Below are 24,373 nucleotides of genomic sequence, written 5' to 3' on the forward strand. Positions count from 1 at the left end.
TCGTGAGCTGGACTCAAGGATCTAAAACTTTTCTACATACACAAAAGGCCATTTCCTTCAAAGTCTGTCTAAATCTGTTTTAGTGAGCATTTCTCCTTTGTCGAGATAATCCATCCCACCTCACAGGTGTGACATATCGAGATGCTGATTAGACAGCATGATTATTGCACAGGTGTGCCTTAGGCTGGCCACAATAAAAGGCCACTCTGAAATGTGCAGTTTTGCTTTATTGTGGGGGTCAGAAAACCAGTCAGTATCTGGTGTGACCACCATTTGCCTCACGCAGTGCAACACATCTCCTTCGCATGGTTGATCAAGTTGTTGATTGTGGCCTGTGGAAAGTTGGTCTACTCCTCTTCAATGGCTGTGCGAAGTTGCTGGATATTGGCAGGAACTGGAACACGCTGTCGTATACGCCGATCCAGAGCATCCCAAACATGCTCAATGGGTTACATGTCCGGGGAGTATGCTGGCCATGCAAGAACTGGGATGTTTTCAGCTTCCGGGAATCGTGCACCGATCCTTGCAACATGTGGCCGTGCATTATCATGTAGCAACATGAGGTGGTCATGGATGAATGTCACAACAATGGGCATCAGGATCTCATCACGGTATCTCTGTGCATTCAAAATGCCATCAATAAAATACACCTGTGTTCGTTGTCCATAACATACGCCTGCCCATACCATAACCCCACCATGGGCCACTCGATCCACAACGTTGACAGCAAACCGCTCACCCACACGTCGCCACACATGCTGTCTGCCATCTGCCCTGAACAGTGAAAACCGGGATTTATCCGTGAAGAGAACACCTCTCCAACGTGCCAGATGCCATCGAATGTGAGCATTCGCCCACTCGAGTCAGTTACGACGATGAACTGCAGTCAGGTCGAGACCCCGATGAGGACGACGAGCATGTAGATGAGCTTCCCCTGAGATGGTTTCGGACAGTTTGTGCAGAAATTCTTTGGTTATGCAAACCGATTGTTGCAGCAGCTGTCCTTGTGGATGGTCTCAGACAATCTTGGAGGTGAACATGCTGGATGTGGAGGTCCTGGGCTGGTGTGGTTACACGTGGTCTGCGGTTGTGAGGCCGGTTGGATGTACTGCGGCTTACGGTAGAGAAATGAACATTCATGATGGCGGGCTAAAGCACAGTAACCTTTGTCTACATTTAATGCACAACTACTTCATGCAGAGGAAAAAGTTAGCACACTCTCTGTTTAAGTAGAATACTTCCATAAAAATAAAAACTCTGGTAAAAGAAGTACTTATTCAACTCCCGTGCTTAAGTAATAATAAAAAGCAGACTGTAAAGTACTTAAGTTCAAAAGTAAAAAGTAAAAATAAATGTTTACTGTCGGTTACACAGTACCTATTTTACAGTTTTTCGCAACTGGTTCGGCTCATTTCTTGAAACAGAAATTACTTTCTCAAAATAACATGGACAAACTTCCAAACCCTCTCACAATTGTTCACAACAGAATTTTTTCCCCCCATTCCTTTCATTAAAATTCTGATGTTGTAGTACATGTCTCAATTTATCAGTACTTCTTCATAGACAATTAAGTACAGATAGCCTACAGTTAACACAGTTAGCCTACAGTACCCTGGAATGCCTTACCCATAGAAATTAGAGCAGCTATATCTGTAGAGAAGTCAAAATCTTGACATAAGAGATATTTCAACACTCTTGCATTTAGTTAAACCACACCCATTATGCAATTGGTCACATGCTCTGCCTTATCCCCTGACATCTGGATTTTGTCCTGTTTTACTTCTGCTTCACTTCCCCACCCCGTCCGTGTTTGGCGAGGGGGCTGGGGGGCAATGATTGAAGTAAGGCTGTTGCTGTAAGGATTCTGCATCGACTGACTGCGACATGTTCTGCGAAAGAACTACTTCACTGGAAGCATCAACCTGCAAAGCAAAGCAAATTTATAGTGCATTTCCTACACAAGGTAACTCAATGTGCTTTACATGATTACAACCATTTAAAGACAAAAAATAAGTAATCTTAAAAAATTGTTAACACAAAAAAAAAAATATATATATGCAGGATGTTTGAACAGTAACTCCCTATTTTCAAGTGCTTGTAATTTATTTCTGAACTATAATTCTTACAAGAAATGAACATGAGAAGAAAGTGCATTGCATGGAGTTTTATTTAAAATTCGATATGGGCGCCAGCATTAGTCACCAGTTTCTCAAGACGCCTGGGAACCGCATTAACTGATTTCACAAGGAACTCTTGGGGCATGGAAGACATAACTTCCCGTATTCGCCCTTCAAGTTCTTCCATAGTCGTTTTAATTAATTTATTTAATTCCCATACATCATGGAACATACACAAAAAAATTGAGAAAAATATTACAACATAGGAATACATTTTAAGTATTTTAAAATAGGGAGTTACTTTTCAATCACCCTGTATACATAAAATGCAACACTTAATTCCATTAAATGGACTCTCAAGCTGTTTATATTAACATTGTACAGCATCATATCATGTGATCCATGAAGCCCACTCGTCATCCATCGCAGCCTCGAAATCCTGGAATGGGGCTCCCTCCCAACCGTGATCCCATCTCAATGACACCGAACTCAAATGGGTTTTCTCTGAGTTTTTGGGATGGGGGGTGTTGAGCAGGTGATATAGTTGATTTTTGTCAACTGTGGGCCTGTGCGAAGCCCTTTGAGACTCTTTAGTGATTAAGGGCTATATATATATATATATATATATATATATATATATATATATATATATATTTTTTACCGCTCTATGTCTTTTTTATGTCATGGTATTCAAGGTTGAAAAAAGTAACACGCCTTATGACAAACTAACGAGTAGAAAGTACAGATATTGGTCTTCAAATGTAGGGAATAAAAGTATTAAGTCATAATACCTTACAAATCTATACAAGTACAGTCACAAAGTAGTTGTACTACTTCCCACCACTGCTTCTGAGACTCCTGATTTCCTCTCTGTGTCAGTGGCTATGTAACAAAGTGACTCATATGAAAAGTATTTCTTTTAATCAATGTCAAGCAAATGAAATACACGTTTCACTGTTCAGCAATGTGGTAACACACCAATAATGCAGTGATTACTAGACCCTCATCATAGGTGAAGGGAAGTTACTGTACACAATGATCACTGACACTGCTTGGAAATATGCTATCTCTAGTATCTTAATGCTGGAGATCAAAGGAAACACACGCACACATGATGCATAGTAAACTAAATGCTCTTCACACAAGAGGGCAGTCTCACACTATTTTCCACACTTACTCAGCTTCCTTTTTATTGTTGGATTCCCACACTCGTAACCTTCGTGGTTTGCTGATGTCTTTAATTCAAGTGCTGCTTGTTCATCCAACTGATATTATTCACAACCACAGAATCCAATTACTTGTTTACTCAATCACACACGCTTGTCACAATGTCATCAAGATGCTCACAGTGCATTGTGACGACCACTCCTCGTGGGGATAGCGTCATGTCCTTATGATGCTGCTGACATACAACATTGCATTGTGAAGCCTGGATGTCTCCTGTGCCCCCATCTCCTTCAAAGATTGTCCTGCAAGGTGACATCAGCAGGAGTGCCCACGTACACTTTTTATACTGTAAGTCAAAATTTCACTTCGTTGGTCTGTACATTTTTCTTTATTTATTACAAATAATATATGGATCTTCATATAGCTTTGCCCCACTAAAAGGGCAGATGGTACAATTCACTTGTTTCTACCTGAAGCTATTCATACAGCAGAATAGCTTTCTGTTAAACTAAACAGACCCAAACTTCACACTGAGTAAGTCAATTTGTGAGTAAATTCAATTGAGATGAGATTATTTCAGTAGATATACTTTTGTGACATTTTTGTTTGCTTGTGTGGTGTGAGATTAGCAAAATGCCAAATACGTGCTGGCTCAACAATGAATGAAAGTATTCAAATTGCCTAACATGCATGTTTTTAGAATGTGGGAGGAAACTGGAGTTCCCGGAGAAAAACGCACATAAGCACGGGGAGAACACGCAAACCTCACACAGAGATGTTCCAAAAGAGATTCAAACCCGTATCTCCTGAGTGTGACATCATACTTTTCTCTGCCGATTGGATGGGAGAAATCACATTGTTTTACTGGTTCATCATGAGGTGCGTGATGGCCATTTTGATGTAAGTTACCAAATATGTTTCCTCGCCCTATAAAGGAGCAGGTACTGAGATGAAGTGCAGGTAGATAGCGACGGTAACAATGGAAGATACTGCTTCAAACGGGATGAACAGGGTGGAAGTCACCTAGATAACCATGGGGTTTTGTCACATGTGGGAATTGGCCAGTGAGGTGACTCTCTTTTGTCTATTCTTGGTACATGAAAAACAACCTTTTCACATTTAGGCATCACAAGCTTATGACTTCAAAGTAAGCTAAATCTGATATCATTGCAAGACTATGATACCAAAAAGGGGGATGATTCCCTATAATAATCTTTTTTTTCAACATCTACTTGTGTTGTAAGGAATTTCCATATGGGTTGGCTGACTGGAAAGCCCTTTGACAATATTTTGTGAGAAGTGATTTTGGTTTGCATCTGACAACACAGTTAAAAAATGTGAGTGAATGAAGGAACAAAGAAGAACCTATTCTGTCATTTTCTACTGACAATCAAACATCTATAGATTTTTACTCTGAACCTTAACAAGTTAGATTTTGTCTCTGTTTTTGAGCAATTCTAAATTTACGAGTGACTTCAGATCTGAGAATATCCTTTATTTTCATACAAGCAAATGCATGAGAAGTCTTGATCCTATAAGAATTACGTATAATAGTTGAAATATATTGAACAACAACCTTCAAGTGCCACATTTTCACAAAGATATGCTCTGCTCCGATACTGTTACTGTCTAAGCTATAGTTGGATTCTTACGCTCAGTCACAGCACAATCCAGCATGTTAGGGTTCTATTCACTGTCAGTGGAGCAGCTCAAAGATCTATCTCCTGATGAAAAGCGAGATTAGAGGCTTGAATATGTGGGTTTCAGCTTTGATTAGAAGTTGTTCATGCCAAAAAAGTTGAATGAACTGTATGCTGTCTCTTCTTTGTACTTGGCTTACTTTTCTGGATTGAATAGGGTTATCTATTTAATGCAGTAGACTTTTCATCTAACCAGTCACAAAATAGGCGAATTTCAACATAACAGCTCATGTTGATTAACAGCAGTGGTGAAGCCAGCCCTATATTGGGTTGGTTCAAGCCCACCCAAAACTTGCCTTATCCCACCCCATGAATTTGTCCTCAAATTAACTTGAAAAAAAGTTTTCTTTTTTTCTTTTTTTTTTAATTTTTTTTTATTTTTATTTTTTTTTTTAAAAGAAGAAAAATATTCTGTGATGATAGCACACGGCGGCCGACTGGTTAGAGCGTCAGCCTCACAGTTCTGAGGACCCGGGTTCAATCCCCGTCCCCACCTGTGTGGAGTTTGCATGTTCTCCACGTGCCTGCGTGGGTTTTCTCCGGGCACTCCGGTTTCCTCCCACATCCCAAAAAACATGCATTAATTGGAGACTCTAAATTGCCTGTAGGCATGACTGTGAGTGCGAATGGTTGTTTGTTTCTATGTGCCCTGCGATTGGCTGGCAACCAGTTCAGGGTGTACCCCACCTCCTGCCCGATGACAGCTGGGATAGGCTCCAGCATGCCCGCGACCCTAGTGAGGAGAAGCGGCACAGAAAATGGATGGATGGATGGATGATAGCACACGCTTTGGCACTGACAAAAAAGTAAACCTCGTGAAAATCGGTTCCCAACATGGCCTCCACATAGGCACGTCAGTTAGCTGGATTGCTACAGTGCACTGGTGTGTAGTCTTCATATCGGTGGTCAGAACCACTCCACCTATTTCCAGCTGTGTTAACGCTAATGACCAGATAATGCTTGATTCACAGCCCCAGAAAAAAAAAAATATCAAAAAAAAAAAAAAGCTAACTCTGAAAATGTGTGAAAACAAGCTGACAAGTTTTTATGCAGTGTGGGTCTTTATTTTCAGTTTAAAAAAAAAAAAAACGCTGCTCAGGTCTCTTTCTTTGCCATAACTACATATGCTAAATCATGTTAAAGGCTAATTTACGACAGGACACCTTATGAAACACTGTTTGCAAATGTCTGCTTTTCAAGAGATGGACTTACGCTATTTTATTTTTATTTTTTATTTTTTTTTACAAGACAGGCAGGAACAGATGAGCGACTGCAAAAAACAAAACAAAACAAAAAAACCCAACAACAACATTGCATATTAATGACTTGTCTTTGTTTCTTTTTTGTCTTGTTGTTATCCTGTATATACTATATTTCCAACAGTCTCTATTACTCAAATCAAAAGCTGACCTTGTAAACAACTTAGTTCTTCTTTAATAGAGCTAGAAACAAGTCAAAATGTTTTTAATAGTCCTTTCCTCTGAGATGAAATTCTCACTGCTATTGGCTGGCAACCAGTTCAGGGTGTACCCCGCCTCCTGCCTGAAGTTAGCTGGGATAGGCTCCAGCACTCCCGCGACCCTAGTGAGGATAAGCGGTGAAAGAAAATGGATTGATGGATGGAGGAAATTCTCATATTGTATTCATACTGTCACAAAAGGTCTGTGCTTTTCTGACAATAAACCAGACTTTTATAATGTACCTCCACACACAGCTTGGGCTCAGGTACCAGTCCTCTTGAGAGGGGTTGGACTCTCTTCCACTCTGGAGTTGCCCATGGTGAGAGGCACCGAGCAGGTGTGGGTATACTTATTGCCCCGTGGCTCGGTGCCTGTACGTTGGGTTTCACCCCGGTGGACGAGAGGATAGCCTCCCTCCTCCGTCGGGTGGGGGGATGGGTCCTGACTGTTGTTTGTGCATATGCACCAAACAGCAGTTCAGAGTACCCACCCTTTTTCGAGTCCTTGGAGGGGGTGCTTTAGAGCGCTCCCGCTGAGGACTCCATTGTTCTGCTGGGGGATTTCAATGGTCATGTGGGCAATGACAGTGAGACCCGGAAGGGCGTGATTGGGACAAATGGGGGGAAGCAGTGCACCATCAACACAGTGTATAGTGGGGATGGGGCACTGTTGACCTCGACTCGGGACGTTGTGAGTCGGTGGGGAGAACACTTCGAAGACCTCAATTCCACCGAGATGCCTTCCCATGAGGATGCAGAGTCTGGGGTCTCTGAGGTGGGCTCTCCTATCTCTGGGGTTGAGGTCACCGAGGTGGTTAAGAAGCTAATCGGTGGCAAGGCCCCAGGGGTGGATGAGATTCGCCCGGAGTTCCTAAAGGCTGTGGATGTTGTAGGGCTGTCCTGGTTGACATTCCTCTGCAACATCACGTGGACATAGGGAACAGTGCCTCTGGATTGGCAGACTGGGGTGGTGGTCCCCCTTTTTAAGAAGGGGGACCGGAGGGTGTGTTCCAACTACAGGGGGATGATACTCCTCAGCCTCCCTGGTAAGGTCTATTCAGGGATGCTGGAGAGGAGGGTCCGTTGTGAAGTCGAATCTCAATTCAGGAGGAGCAGTGTAATTTTCATCCTGGCCGTGGAACAGTGGACCAGCTCTACACCCTCAGCAGGGTCCTCGAGGTTGCATGGGAGTTCGCCCAACCAGTCTATAAGTGTTTTGTGGAATTGGAGAAGGCGTTCGGCCGTGTCCCTCGGGGTGTCCTGTGGGGGGTGCTTCAGGAGTATGGGGTGCCGAACCCCCTGATTCAGGCTGTTCGGTCCCTGTACGACCAGTGTCAGAGTTTGGTCTGCAATGCTGGCAGTAAGTCGGATTCGTTTCCGGTGAGGGAAGGACTCCGGCAAGGCTCCCCTTTGTCACTGATTCTGTTCATAACTTTTATGGACAGAATTTCTTGGTGCAGCGGAGGCATAGAGGGGTTCCGGTTTGGTGGCCTCAGTATTTCATCTCTGCTTTCTGCAGATGATGTGGTTCTGTTGGCTTCATCAAGCCCTGATTTCCAACTCTCACTGGAGCGGTTCGCAGCTGAGTGTGAAGCAGCTTGGATGAGAATCAGCACCTCCAGATCTGAGACCATGGTCCTCAGTCGGAAAAGGGTGGGGTGCCCTCTCCAGGTCGGGAATGAGATCCTGCCCCAAGTGGAGGAGTTCAAGTATCTTGGGGTCTTGTTCACGAGTGAGGGAAGAATGGAACGGGAGATTGACAGGCGGATCGGTGTAGCATCTGAAGTGATGCGGACTTTGTATCGGTCTGCGGTGGTGAAGAAGGGCTAAGCCGAAAGGTGAAACTCTTGATTTACCGGTCAATTTACATTCCTACACTCACCTATGATCACGAGCTGTGGGTCGTGACCGAAAGAACAAGATGCCGGATACAAGCGGCCGAATGAGTTTCCTTCGCAGGGTGTCCGGGCTCTCCCTTACAGATAGGGTGAGAAGCTCGGTCATCCGGGAGGGGATCAGAATAGAGCCGGTGCTCCTCCGCATTGAGAGGAGCCAGATGAGCTGGCTAGGGCATCTGGTTAGGATGCCTCCCGGACGCCTCCCCGGTGAGGTGTTCCGGGTACCTCCCACCGGGAGGAGACCCCGGGGACGATCCAGGACAAGCTGGAGAGACTACGTCTCTCGGCTGGCCTGGGAACGCCTCGGGATCCCCCCGGAAGAGCTGGGGGAAGTGGCTAGGGAGAGGGAAGTCTGGGCATCTCTGCTAAAGCTACTGCCCCGCAACCCAACCTCGGATAAGCAGAAGAAACTGGATGGATGGATGGATAAAAATAATAATAATAATAATAATAATAATAATAATAATAATAATAATAATAATATTGGTGGCACGGTGGACGACACGGTGGTTCTGAGGACCAGGGTTCAAATCTTTTCATCTTTTTCATGGACGCCCCTGCTTATTTCAGCAAGGCAATGCCAAACCACATTCTGCATGTTTTACAACAACGTGGCTTCGTAGTAAAAGAGTGCGGGTACTAGACTGGCCTGCCTGCAGTCCAGACCTGTCTCCCATTGAAAATGTGTGGCGCATTATGAAGCGTAAACTACGGCAACGGAGACCCCGGACTGTTGAACAGCTGAAGCTGAACATCAAGCAACAATGGGAAAGAATTCCACCTACAAAGCTTCAACAATTAGTGTCCTCAGTTCCCAAACGTTTATTGAATGTTGATAAAAGAAAAGGTGATGTAACACAGTGGTAAACATGACCCTGTCCCAGGTTTATTGGAATGTGTTGCAGCCATAAAATTCAAAGTTAATGATTATTTGCTAAAAACAATCAAGTTTATCAGTTTGAACATTAAATATCTTGTCTATGTAGTGTATTCAATTAAATATCGGTCGAACATGATTTGAAAATCATTGTATTCTGTTTTTATTTATGTTTAACACAATGTCCCAACTTCATTGGAATTGGGTTGTATATGTGCAATTGGCTGGCAACCAGTTCAGGGTGTACCCCGCCTCTCGCCCGAAGATAGCTGGGATAGGCTCCAGCACACCCACGACCCTAGTGAGCATAAGCGGTTCAGAAAATGGAAGGATGGATAATAATAATAATAATAATAATGACATTGTGTTGTGCAATCTGTTTTCTATTAGCGGCAAGGCCTGCCCTGTTTTGTGTCATTCACTAAATGGTGTTTTTTAAGGTCTAAAAAGTTCAATCAAATTTCAGAAGGGTACTTTCCAAAATTTTATCATGGGCTCAGCCCACCCAAAGTACTCGACCTCGACTCGCCGCCGGTTAACAGTATAAAAAATTCTGCCATTACAAAGGTAATAATCAGTTTTGGTTGACACGGAGAGAAAGATTTTCATTTTACTATGTAATGTATAAGTGGTGTAGAACTGCTTTGTATCTCACCGAAAGCTGTTTCTAATATTGGTGTTTCCTTATTTCGCTACATGAGGGGGACAAAATATTTAAAAGAGTTCCCGGTACGACGCAGTACAATTCAACACAACTATAAATTACAAACACAATGGTAAAATGTGACTGAACCATATATACAGTATGAGGCGGCACGGAGGCCGACTGGTTAGCACATCTACTTTGCTCAAATCCGGCCTCACCTGTGTGGAGTTTGCATGCTCTCCACGTGCCTGCATGGGTTTTCTCCGGGTACTACGGTTTCCTCCCACATCCCCAAAACATCCATGGTAGGTTAATTGAAAACTCTAAATTCGTACTCAGTTGTGAGTGCGAATGGTTGTTTGTTCATATGTGCCCTGCGATTAGCTGGCGAGCAGTTCAGGGTGTACCCCGCCTCTCGCCCAGTCAGCTGGGATAGGCTCCAGCACGCCTGCGACCCAAGTGAGGCTCAGCAGTACGGAAAATGGATGGATGGATGGCTATATGCCTCCGTGTTAAGTATGACTGTGCAGGTGTAACAGGTCTTGCCAGTGACTGTAAATGCCAGGGAACTGTCGATCGATTGAATTATTTGAGAAGGTCAATAACTGTAGATGGCTTGAATATAGATCAGTTTGCACTGGTGGACCTGATCAGCTCTAGCTTGCATCAACTTGTCCCTTGCACGCTGCTGACTGAGTTGGTATGCCTTTAGAGTGCAGAACCTCGAAACATGAGAGAGACCTTTATGCTGTATGCTCACAAAATTATCTCCTCATCAAATTTTATTTGAGCTGAGCTAACTTCTGTTTATTCAGCAAGTGAGCGAGACTGGCTTCCATGCAGTGTAGTCCTGTAAATCATAAAGACATCACTCTGCATTAACATTGATTTAGCATTGCTTTAATACTTTAGTGTGTGTGCAGCGTTCAGTCAAGTTCCCGATGAGAAGCAAAAACAATAAATGTTCCATGCCTCTTGTGTGACAAGCAAGACAGCCCTGTGGAAAATATCCACATATACAGTATATTAGTATCGTGAAAGCCCCAAATTAGGTTGTCAAGAAGCACGCACGCAACCAAAATGAATGTAATGTTCATTTTCAAAATTCTTTTTTTATATTGTATATAAAGTGTTTAGTATATAAAACACTGAAATAAATTATATCGTGTGTTCATAGAATTCATGTCTATTTGGGTATTAGATGGAGAAAAATATAAGTCTCAAAGACGCCATTTACCTACTTTACAGACTATATTTCGAGCATGGATATAAAAATCTATAAGTCATTGCAAGGGACACTTGGTCTCAAGTGGCAAATAACTTTTTTTTTTTAAATATGCGAGACACATTGGAGTTGGCATGTCTTGCAAATATATTCCACTGACCTTAGCTGCTTTACAGTCTTTCCAGATAAAGACAATGATCAACATCTGATCAGTTGTTGATCAGATGCTTGAGAGTCACTTTATTTATCCGTCTTTACAGACCACACAATATCATAAGCATAACTGTAACTTCAGGTTTACGGGCACGGAATGTCACATTGGCTCTGCCGCTGCCTGAACACATAAGAACAGTCGGATATTCCATATCATTTGGTTTGTTATTACAGCTCTGAAAAAGCTACTTTTAAACAATATACTTGGGCAAGAAGTCTCAGCATGCACATGCTTTATTTCTTCTTTTGGCCGAAGACACAAGTCATTGTGCAACTGTATTTGAGTCTCCAGTTAAGAAACACAACTGTGGTTCAATGGGATGGCCCAAAGACATGTTTTGCACAAAGGACTTCTGTTTTGAGGATTGGATAATGTTTTCATGGCTGCTTGTGGCATGCAATTTTCAGCAGTTAGCTCACTAGACTAAAATGGCTCATAAACTACAACTTCGGCCATGAAAATGTGCACAGATACTCTTGATTCCCAAAAGTCAACCTGATGGACCGATTCTTTAGTCACCATGCTGCTTTTTTAAACTCTGTTTCCCAGAGGTGTCTTAAAATGTTCTAATTTGTGTTGTACACTGCTTCCTGGTTATTTTTAATTGTCGACATTTTCTCATCTTTCTAAACTTCATGGTGGACATGGAGTTTTGTTTCAGCAGTCCTTTGAGTATTCCATATCGGCAGGGATGCACATAATTGACATGCACAACTCCCACAGTTCCCCATTCTTAGCCTTTTAGAAAAGAAGGTGAGGTCTTACTAAAGCTGTCAACATACAACACTTCTGCTGGGCAACACCAATGACACTGATGACATTGTGATGTGCGATTTGTCACCAGCAGCCTAACCAAAACAGCCTGCTACTCTCTCCTTGGCTGCACTGAGGAGGAAAACATCAAACTCAGGGTGTCTCATTGGCAAGCAAGATGACTGGATGGTACTCAGTATTCAATATCAGTGAAGGAGCAGTCACCTCCTCTCTAATACGCTATACTTCTATTAATTGTAGAGTGTATCTGTATCCTCAACTGAAACAAATAAATGCCTCACCTCATACATAGTAGAAGATGGCTAGCGTTTCTGGAGGCATAATGCAGCACAACAGCAAAAACGCAACACAGCCCTATTCGGTCTATTGCGTATGTTTTAGACGAGCCAACCCCTGAGAACTGTATTGAAAAGAAATAAATCACTGCAAGTACAAACTGGAATAGAAGGACTCTGCCAGACTGCTGGCGCTTGTCTGCTTTGGATATGTGTGGAAATAAAGCAGGAGAAAATTAATTTAGCTTCCAACTGCACTGTGTTATTTATAGGAACCAAGAAAAAAAGGACATGCAAATAATCTCTCTCTCTCTCTCTCTCTCTCTCTCTCTCTCCCTCTCACCTGAACAGTTCCAGCTGTCCTCTGATATGCTAATCCACCTGAAGTCCTTCATGGGAGTTCATCTGTCCCAGAAGAGATGGACTGGAGGGAATGAGGCTGACAGCACCAAAACAGCTGGTCTCTGAGGCTGAAAGTCTCACCAAGACAAAAAAGCCTCCCAACACCCACTTTTACAAATCTGATGCTCCCCACAGAGGAGAGAAGGCCACTTGTCTTATTCAATGTCCGTCATGTGCTCACCCCTTGAGAAACTGTTCTTCCAGGTAGTGAGTGTTCTATACTGAGGACCTTAGGCGTGTGTTTCATTAAATAATGGACCACACAAGACTGTTTTGTAGTTCCATAAACATATGAAACAACTATCACCAGATTAATGTTTAATTTTGCACAAACAAAACTCAGAGCTGGTATCCCAGATGCCCATCGCCCACTGAAAAATATACAGTGGAGACCAAATCATCAGTGTACTGTCTTTTCATGTCTGAGGTGAACTCAAAAATATCAACAAGTTGACATTTTCTGTCTATTTTAAAGCTGGCAAACCAGATTCAGTCCACTAAGCAAAAACAAATGCCCTGACCAGCAGCAATTACCTCAATTATATTTCCCTCCTAGCAGAGACAAAAAGTGTGGATTAGGAATGTTTGTAACAAGATAATATAGAGCAAATGTTTGCAAATTCCTCAGCATCACTCCTCAGATATTTGAAGAGTGAGAGCTATAAACAAGGCTCTCTGCTGAGGTCCTCTTTTATTCTGAGTGATATCCTCCTTTGAGAAAGAGTCAACACCTTATATAGAGGGAGCTGAAGGTCAAGCTGGGAGCCATTTATTCAATGTCAGTATGGTAAGTGGAGGCGGTGAGACAATTTCATCCGTTGGGTGTCTTAAATCCTCTATTTCTGTTTCTCCTTTTCTGCTCTGTAGGTTGAGGTCGCATGATGTTTATGGTCATTGAGGTGGAAAAAAAATCAAGGCCATTCCAGTTTGAAGTGCAAGAGCAAGTGATGCTGGTTGATGTCATGTGCGGGGGCACAGAGAGGTCTGCTGCCTTTATTGGTTATACATCTCTTCAGTTGTCGTCTATAAAGCACTTATGTAAATCCTTCGAGTATCAAGTATCAGCACTGGTATTTGAAAATGTAGAGCAAATTGGCTTGAATTATTTATGCATCTCTGTTTGGAGGGTAAATAATTTTTTTGATGGTGTGGCTGATCGGTGTATGTCTTGGACCCGAATGGGTGCTGAACTGCCCCGCTGCTGCAGCCAAAAGCACAGACGTGTGATAAGATAGGGACATTTCAGGGGCCTAAATAGAAAACTGGCATTTTCTCCCAGTGAAAAATCTGCAAACTTCAGCGAAGGAGCAAGGGCCAAGGTGCCATAATATAGTCCTTCTCTCCAAGGCCAGGTCTGACGCAGGGAGCCTGACGCTCAGCAGGACGGCACAGAGCAGGTCTGTGTGGACAGCCAACAACAGAAACTCTGTCACCCCGCTACACTGCATGGAATCCCCTGTATGCTGTCACTGACAGCATCCTACAACAGCTACATGTTGACTCAGTTAATTGGTGAGTGCATTGCGTTTTGTTTGGAAGTAAATTTACAAGCTATGCTTGCGCTTGATGAACTAGAGAAGAAACTGGCAATTCATATTAGGTTAAATTCATATCAAGCAGTGGTTCATAAACTTTTTACCACAAGTACCTCCTAAAAAACACTTTACTCAAAGTACCACCATAAAGACCAACCTTATAATACAGTAGCGTAATAGGCCTAAGTGCTCATCAAAAATAAGCCGTAGGTTTCATTCCTAAAAAGTTAATTCTATGTAATATTATTGTAAGCCTCTGTGACATTGTGCATAATTTGAACATTAACATTTTGCTTAAATATAGGAATAGCCATCCATCCATCCATTCTCTGGACTGCTTATCCTCGCTAGGGTCACGGGTCATGTGCTGGCGCCTATCTCAGCTGGCTTTGAGCGACATGTAGGAATATGAAAAAAAAAAAAGTACAAAAGTTAAATACAATTTAACTATGTAAAAATGTGCTGTGCATGAAAACTAAAAACAAAAACAACTTTTTTTAATTTAAAAGTTTAAGCCACTGTAACATTATGTACAGTTTGGGCATTAACACTGAGCTTAAATACAGTGGAACATAGGTTCACAAACATTTATGTATCGCGGATTTCACTTTTTGCAGGGGTGATCTGGAATGTAACCCCCACGATGGAAAGGGGTTTACTGTACTGCATTGTATCATAATGAGAGCCGTTCCAATTTTTTTGGGGGGGTACCTAAATTAGCTACATGAGAGTCAAACTATTAGACAGCTATCAGTATGATGCAGTGCTGTTTTACACCACACCAAACTGCAAGTACAATCATAAAAAATGTTTTATTTTTTGAACGAATACATCTCTGACAGCAGCAGAGCCCGCCTGCCTCACACTTCTGAGGTTGTAAGTTTGAATCCCAGCTTTGGCATTCCTGTGTAGAGCTTGCATTTTCTTCCCATGCTTGTGAGGATTTTCTCTGGGTATTCCAGCATCCTCCCATGCATGTTAGGAAAATTGAAGACTAAAAAAATTATCCCTGAGAGGGGACTTTTAATTGTTCTTTAACTTTTCGGGGGACAGTTTATGTTTTTAATGATTGTTTATCATACAGGTAATCAAACTGACATAATTGGACCAAGTTGATTGGGTTCTATGTAAAAGGAAAAAGGGGATAAATGCTGGATCTTCTATTACGTCTCTGATGTGGAAATTTCTTCGGATCTCTGTGGATTAAGTTTCGTAAATGCTGTTGTATGAAAAACGGAAACAATTGCTACATTACACAGTGAAGGATGCTTGCTTTGTTGTGATAGATTTGGTTCCTCCTGTGAGGTCCAGCTCACGTCAGATCCGAGATGCCAGCATATACTGATTAGTTACTATCAGTTTTTTTTGTTTTTTTTAATGTTCCGGTGATGTGTATCTCTGCGGATCTGAGCAATGTAAACTCATCATTGTGGGTCATGGTAAAACAAACTCACTCCCCCTGTTGTACTTTGAGGAGAAGATGGCGCACAGATTTCTCAAACCGTTCTATTCTGCAGGATGAGTCAGATAATGTCATCATGCCATGGTGGCATCATGGGTGCTCATCTCTGTCAGAAGAAATAATACATTGTTCCTATGTTTTCAAGATGACGGATGGTTACGGTATCTTTAACATCTACCTGTAATAAAAAAAAACAAATTCAAATTTACTATTGATTGCAATTAATCAAGCATAGGCCGATAGAGCTGGTCAGTAAGATGAGACATTCCCTTCTCTTCCCCTGTCTTATGTTGGCTCTAAATACTGAAGATATGGCCAGCATAAAATCATTCATACACTCAAAGAGACCGTATAAGTTGCAGTATGGTTTAAGCTCTAGCTATGTGTTTGTTTTGAATGTTTGCTGAGTTGCTAAGAGGGCTTGTTGACTGTGTAACACTGGTCTCGCTCCAAGACACCAACCTGTTATACATAATCTGAGCCATGTGTCACTGTGACATCATTGCGTCATTCACTTTATTGATTCCGTTCTAAAATATACACCACATAATTGATTGATTATTTAATCAGGGGTTGTAACAACTCCATATCCAACATGTTTGGGATAAACTCGAACGAAGATTGTGAGCCTTGTCCAACATCAGCTACCTTTGACCTTAAAAATTTTCTTCTGGGATAATGGGCATATGTTCCCAAAGGCACACTTCAAATTTGTGTTGAAACTCCTTCCAAGAAATCCTAAAATATAATGTTGACAGAGATGAGTAACTTCATATTTACAGTGGTGCTTTGAGATGTGAGTTTTTCGAAACACGAGCCTTTGTTGGGATGATTTTTTTGCTTTGACCTTTTGATTTTGAAATTGTGATACGAGCTCTGTATGGTGGCTGTGAACTCAACTCAACTCACTTCACCAAAAGCAGAAATTTGGCAGTTAGTGAACAATTCTTCAAAAAAGAGGTTTCAATTTGTTTATTGCCACTCAAAGTTGAAGTTTATTGGCAAACTACACATACTGTAAAACAAAGAGAATTACACAACCACATAGCATTGCCTAAGGGATGTCAGCTGAGCTAATTCTAACAAACAATGCAAAATGCCATAGATGGGCCAAGGAATAGCATTGGTGTCACCGTGTTATAACCCTTTAAGCAACAGATATTAGAACACAAACAGTATTGTAATACATGTAGACACTCAATATAAACTTCTCCCAAGCAAATATGCTATATCCTTAGCGAAAAATTATTTAATAATGCTGCAGATTACTGAGTCAGGTGTGAAACTCTTTTTGTGTGTCTCTATGTCTGTATTATATTGCCCCCAAGTGGCCAAGGTGCCAACACCAAAAGGACCAGCACAATGCCCATTGAACTGAAGCAGAAAATGTGACGGAACTATTCAATTCTTTACATATTCTTTAATCATGTCATTACTGTATGTTTTTATAAAGAACTATATCATACAGTGCTATTTTTCTAATTAAAAACACATTACAAACATTTTTGCAGGGATCTCGTTTGATGTCTGAGTCTGAGACACACAAAAATGGGCAGGGATGCATATAGTAAGATCAATCTGCATCCGAGGACCCAATGCTTGGATTGGATGGATTGAAGTTTTCCGGTGTGGTGCTGGAAATCGGGCGCATTCATTTTTTTGACAAGACAGGACTTTAGAGTGAGACTAATTTGATTGCATATGTGCCCTATTTTCTGAGTGGTAGATCTTAAAAAATAGAGAGGTTCCACCTGTACACCCAGCCATTTCAGGAAGAAAAAAAACTTTCAGCGACTTGAAAGCAGACACATGAAACCCAGCAGGACCCAGATGAACAAAGCCATCCCGCTAACACCAACAAGGTGTTGTATGTCGAATTTGTATGAAGTTGCAACAAAGACAACACAACTTGAAACCTTAAAGTGACAAATTCCATTATAAACACAACCAGCCCACCCAATTTCTTCAGCTGGGAACAAAAAAAAAAAAAAACAGTGGGACATTTCCCATTTCCCGTCAGCTTGCAATCATGGAACCCGTTGTCCCACATTGTAAAAACAAACATGACATCGTATATGGCGCACATATGCTCACATTATATACAGTGTAGCATTACTCACTATTGTAAGAGATGTAGCCATTGAACATGTTGACAAAGCAGTGTTTAAAGAATGGAATGGTTGTTTTTTTTATATGTGACCTGCGATTGACTGGCAACCAGTTCAGGGTGTACCCCGCCTCCTGCCTGATGATAGCTGAGATAGGCTCCAGCGCTCCTGCGACCCTTGTGAGGATAAGCGGCTCAGATAATAATAATAATAATAATGGATTTACTTGCATAATTATGCTCTAATATCACTATATCAGTGACACAAAAATCATCGATTTTATCGTTTGTCGTGATAGTTTTTGGGAAAATTTTTGCCAACAAATTAAAATCAAACAAAACACATTTAATATATTGCGCAAGAGAGCTACTGATAACAAAAGTATTGTACAAACGGTGTAAAAATTACAGTAACAATTGTAATAAAAATCTGCAATATACCAGGACAGCAAAGCAAGAACTGTTATATAGCGTAGGATTACTGTATCTGTATTCGGTGATATGTTGCTGGGACTCATTGTCTCCAGACGTGCATCCTGGGACTCACGAAGTTTCAGTTGGAAAGTGATCTATGTATTGGGAAGCTGGAACAAATTAATGGCATGTCCATTCATTTCAATGGGCAACAGTGATTTTAAATATGCGTGTTTTAAGTGCTCGTTGAACATATAAAACTTGAATCTCAAGGCAACACTGCATTTCCATTTGCAGTTCCTGTAGGCGTAATGGCCTGGTATCGCTATACTACATACGGTATGCAAAGAATGACATCAAGAACTTGTGCCTTCACATAATTTCATCACGTGTAAAACACCAATAAACAATCACAGCAAAGTATAGCTAGACTTGATTTCCTTCTTGTGCCTCTGCAAAAGTTTATCTTGGCAGTCCAAGATAAGTTGCATCAAGCCATCAACTCTTCCTGCCAGCTGGGCGCCTCTCACTCCCCACTGTTAGTGATTGATGACCGTTGCATGAACATGACCAGTGAGGAACACTCTCAGCACTCACCAACACCAAACACTACAGGATTTGTCATGACAAGAAGAGACCTAATTAGACTCACTTGCCAATTCATGAGAGATTCATAAAACTGAAAACTTTATAGTGTACATTATGAACTGAAGTACGTAAAAACTGTTGCTACAATTCAAGGTGTCTGTAATTAAAGCAAATACAGTATATGAATACAAATTGATAGTAGAAAATGTTCATTTGTTGTGACATGGTTACTCTAATGTTGTTGGTACGATTTTGGATTAGACAGGGGTCACTGTTTGTATAGTGGGCATGGGCTCGAGTCCTGCTCAGTGAGCGTGAATGTTTGTCTGTCTATATGTGCCATGTGATTGAATTGCGACTGATTCAGGGTGTAGTCTTCCTTTCACACAGCGTCATTTGGAATTAAATCCAGCCATGAACCTTAACAGGATAAGTGGTAGAAAATGTGCCAGTTGTATGTATTTGGACAACTTTTTTGACATTAGGGGTTCTGAACCTGTGGTCACAAATGTCAGGGTGTGTGACGTTGCAAATTGATATTTTAAATTTAGTATGAATTTACTTTGGTATAGATTTAAATTGGGTGTCACGGTGTATGAGTAGTTGGCACATCCATCCCACATTTCTCAGCTTCAAATCCAACTCCGGCATTCCTGTGTGGAATTTGCATGTTCTCCCCGTGCTTGCGTGGGTTTTCTGCGTGTACTCTGGTTTCCTCCTACATTCTAAAATCATTCATGTTGGCTTCATTGAAGACTCTAAATCCACTCGATGCAGAAGGAGCATCACGTGATGGAACCCGTAAAACAGGTTAGCTGACTTCCTCTGTATGCTAAGCTAACTAACATGACTGCAGTTTGAATACATGATTGTTTGAAGCCAAACTTGCTAAAATTTAGTTTTCTTTATGGCTGGTGTCTTCGAGCGAAAGTTAAATACATGTATTTATAAAAATATATGATATATGAAAACAAAAACAGCCTATATTATAATCTTTGTTGGCTCTGTGGTGACATGTTTTGTTAAAAATAGACATTGTAGATGTTTAAAGTTCCTATGTTTGGTTTGTCCAGGCCCCCTTCGCTTTGGCCCGAAATGGGAGAAAGTGCTTAGACCTGTTTCGCCGAATGTCGAAGTAGGCTGCACATATACCTGATTGTCCTTAGGTGAGTGTCACGTTTGTTTGTCTGCCGATTGGCTGGTGACCAGTTCCCCGGCTCTCGCCCAAGGCTCCAGCCCACCTGCGACCCTAGTCAAGGTAAATGGTATACAACCCCAATTCCAATGAAGTTGGGACATTGCGTTAAACATAAATAAAAACAGAATACAATGATTTGCAAATCATGTTCAACCGATATTTAATTGAATACACTACAAAGACAAGATATTTAATGTTCAAACTGATAAACTTTATTGTTTTTAGCAAACAATCATTAACTTTGAATTTTATGGCTGCAACACATTCCAAAAAAGCTGGGACAGGGTCATGTTTACCACTGTGTTACATCACCTTTTCTTTTAACAACATTCAATAAATGTTTGGGAACTGAGGACACTAATTGTTGAAGCTTTGTAGCTGGAATTCTTTCCCATTCTTGCTTGTTGTACAGCTTCAGTTGTTGAACAGTCCGGGGTCTCCGTTGTCGTATTTTACGCGTCATAATGCGCCACACATTTTCAATGGGAGACAGGTCTGGACTGCAGACAGGCCAGTCTCGTACCCGTACTCTTTTACTACGAAGCCACGCTGTTGTACCATGTGCAGAATGTGGTTTGGCATTGTCTTGCTGAAATAAGCAGGGGCGTCCATGAAAACGACGTTGCTTGGATGGCAGCATATGTTTCTCCAAAACCTGTATGTACCTTTCAGCATTAATGGTGCCTTCACAGATGTGTAAGTTACCCATGCCATTGGCACTGACACAGCCCCATACCATCACAGATGCTGGCTTTTGAACTTTGCGTCAATAACAGTCCGGATGGTTCTTTTCCTCTTTGGCCCAGAGGACACGACGTCCACAATTTCCAAAAGCAATTAGAAATGTGGACTCGTCGGACCACAGAACACTTTTCTACTTTGCATCAGTCCATCTTAGATGAGCTCGGGCCCAGAGAAGCCGGCGGCGTTTCTGGGTGTTGTTAATAAATGGCTTTTGCTTTGCATCGTAGAGTTTCAAGTTGCACTTACGGATGTAGCGCCGAACTGTATTTACTGACATTGGTTTTCTGAAGTGTTCCTGAGCCCATGTGGTGATATCCTTTACACATTGATGTCAGTTTTTGATGCAGTGCCGCCTGAGGGATCGAAGGTCACGGGCATTCAATTTTGGTTTTCGGCCTTGCCACTTACATAAAGTGCTTTCTCCAGATTCTCTGAACCTTTTGATGATATTATGGACCGTAGATGAGGAAATTCCTAAATTCCTTGCAATTGTACATTGAGGAACATTTCAACTATTTTCTCACACACTTGTTCACAAAGTGTTGAACCTCGCCCCATCTTTGCTTGTGAATGACTGAGCAATTTAGGGAAGCTCCTTTTATAGCCAATCATGGCACCCACCTGTTCCCAATGAGCCTGTTCACTTGTGGGATGTTCCAAACAGGTGTTTGATGAGCATTCCTCAACTTTTTCAGTCTTTCTTGACATCTATCTTGTCATTGTAGTGTATTCAATTAAATATAGGTTGAACATGATTTGCAAATTATTGTATTCTGTTTTTATTTATGTTTAACACAACATTCCAACTTCATTAGACTTGGGGATGTAGAAGATGGATGAATAAATTTAATGTTTGGCTCAAATTTAGTGCACATTGTTCAAATTAGATTCGTTTTGGAGGTGGTTTGTATTACTTGGCTTGTCCTGGCTGGTCTATTAATACATACCAATAAAATAGGTGATAAAGGGGCACAAAACAATGACATATATGTTATTGTAGTTTTTAGAAGCCAAATCACTATCCAAATGGTTTTTAAACTGTTGTTGCAAGCTCAAAAGTTGGACATGTTGGTGCTTTAAAAGATTAACTTTCCATGTGCAACGTTCATCCCTAGCTTGGCTACAATTCAACGGAGTTGCCAACTGTGACCATTACATCTGATTTTATTGACCATAATGACAACATTACATTCATTGGATTTGCTGCAGTAAAAATATTGTTTCACAGGCTGAGCAAGTCTATGGTCCAGGGTCCCAACAAAATACACTCAAGAGTTTGTGTGTGAAAATGGTTTGCTTTCACTGCAAATATTGGTTCTAATAATGTTGGTAAATATGTTGTCATGCAGAATTATTCGTGCTGCAATTATTTGGTGGAAATGGCAAAAGATGACAAATAGAGACAGTTCCAGTGAGATAACAGAGAGGTACTGACTGTGGGAAGGTAAGACAGTGAGGGCGAGTTACTCATGACTTTCTGTCTGGAGACGTTTTGTATAGTCGTGGGAGGGGTGTAAACTGCAGCCTAGAATAATCTACATTGTTTGGAATCCTTCTTGGGTCTTGGCAGACAGGACACAGGCCTGGGTGTCCATGTGTGCAAATGAAATATACTGTCCTGGGTTCAGGATAAGGTTTGTCAAGACTCACATCAAGACTCATCTTCCGCCATTACAAGTACATAAAGCTCTCACTCTGTTGTGAAGCAGCCCATTCCGCCTTTTACAGGGAGCTGGCAAGTACATTTTCAGGGTTGAAAACTCCCTCACCTCAAATCGCTTCTCTCCCTAATTCACCTCTTGCAAACTTGCAGAAACCTTCGTACATGACTCATAACTGTGGCTGGAGTGTTTGTGTTCTAGCAGACAAACTCTAGATTGGTGGATCACCTTGTTGAATAATCTGAAGTCTATAAAGTAAAAAATAAATATATAAATATAAAATATATATATATAAAAAAAAAAAAAAAAAAAAATAATATATATATATATAAATAAATATATATATATATATATATAAATAAATATATAAATATATAAATATATATATATATATATATATATATATATATATATGTGTGTGTGCGTGTGAACAATGGATATTAAAGGTCTACAAGTACATACCCCTGTTCAAGTGCCAGGCTTTGTGATGGACACAATAAGACTAAGACCATTTAAAAAAACATGTTTTAAGGGAACAGGTCTGTGGATGACGCAGTCAACAAGGGACTGCACTTCATCCTGGAACACCTCGACGGCGCAGGGACCTACGCAGGGACCTACACGAGGATCCTGTTCGTGGACTTCAGCTCTGCATTCAACACCATCATCCCCAAACTCCTCTCCTCCATGGCCATGTAACAGAACAGGACAGGTTTAAAAAAAAAAAAATAATAAAAAAATAAATTGCTTGAGGACTGCAGCATTTGCACATTTGTCATTATATCAGCATCACCACACTAGTGGTACACTTCTATTGCTCAATGACTCTCCACACTCACGTGTTTTATTATGTCCTAGATGTATATTTCGTCACTGATGGTGCAGTGGTACATTCACGTGACTTCAGTACAAGCAGCGTGGATTCAGTTCCCACTCAGTGACGGTGTGAATATATATATATATATAAATATATATATAAATATATAAATATATAAATATATAAATATATATATATATATATATTATAAATATATATATATATATATTATATTAAAAAAAAAAAATAATAAAAAAAATATATATATATATATATGTGTGTGTGTGCGTGTGAACAATGGATATTAAAGGTCTACAAGTACATACCCCGGTTCAAGTGCCAGGCTTTGTGATGGACACAATAAGACTAAGACCATTTAAAAAAACATGTTTTAAGGGAAAGTATGAACAAACAACTGAAATAATGAGGTTGCACAAGTGTGCACACCCTCTTATAACAATGGGTGTGGGTGGCATTTGAACGTTTTAACACCACAAAAAAAAATCAGGAAAATTGAAATGGTGAAAAACTATAGGTCCACAATTGAGTAGCTACTACATAGTCCTGGCAAGTTTTCAGCAATTATCTTCAAACATGTATAATGTGTGAAGAAACAAATATCTGAATTCACTTTACATGGTTTTTAACTCCATCAAGTGAGTTTTGATTTTTATTTGGCTTTTTTGTAAGTTTTCTGATGCTCAAAACACATGTTGATGCAATGATGCCCAAAAAACAGGAAATACAATTTATTGCCTGTCTTTCTGTCCAAGGTGAGAGATGTTCTCCCTGGGAAGCAAACTGCCCAAGGTCACACTTAAATCTGAAGGGCGACCAAATGGGAAAGCAAACAGTGATTATAAGGCTCCCATTACGAGAGAGAGTTGAGCACAGCTTGTATACTGTGTGTGTATGTTTGTGTGTATGCGTGTGCGCATGTGTGTGTGTACATTGTGTTCCTAAAATCTGATTTCTTGTGTCTGGCTCTTTTTTTTTTTTTAAATATACATTAAAAAATTACAACTGAACCTCAATCCATCACAGCAAACCACATACTGTCTTTTCTTATTGGTTAAAAAATGTAAACAGGAAG

The 24,373-nt window shown here is 40.9% G+C and overlaps 2 long non-coding RNA genes across 3 annotated transcripts; one reads left to right on the top strand and one right to left on the bottom strand.

Annotated features, from left to right (window-relative positions):
* LOC133485785 (uncharacterized) lies at nucleotides 1-12,920 on the bottom strand. The gene is made up of 3 exons (XR_009790802.1): nucleotides 12,696-12,920; nucleotides 1,627-1,922; nucleotides 1-1,114 (listed from the first exon to the last, which is right to left on the bottom strand). It is a non-coding gene; the product is annotated as an uncharacterized LOC133485785 (long non-coding RNA).
* Nucleotides 12,874-23,312, top strand: LOC133485786 (uncharacterized). Of its 2 annotated transcripts, none has more exons than XR_009790804.1 (4): nucleotides 12,874-12,958; nucleotides 13,622-13,736; nucleotides 14,102-14,266; nucleotides 22,996-23,312. It is a non-coding gene; the product is annotated as an uncharacterized LOC133485786 (long non-coding RNA). The 2 variants fall into 2 exon arrangements; XR_009790803.1 differs by lacking the exon at nucleotides 12,874-12,958 and adding an exon at nucleotides 13,136-13,541.
* The last annotated feature ends 1,061 nt before the right edge of the window (nucleotides 23,313-24,373 follow it).

This window comes from Phyllopteryx taeniolatus, chromosome 11 (assembly GCF_024500385.1).
Source record: "Phyllopteryx taeniolatus isolate TA_2022b chromosome 11, UOR_Ptae_1.2, whole genome shotgun sequence".
Classification (NCBI taxonomy): domain Eukaryota; kingdom Metazoa; phylum Chordata; class Actinopteri; order Syngnathiformes; family Syngnathidae; genus Phyllopteryx; species Phyllopteryx taeniolatus.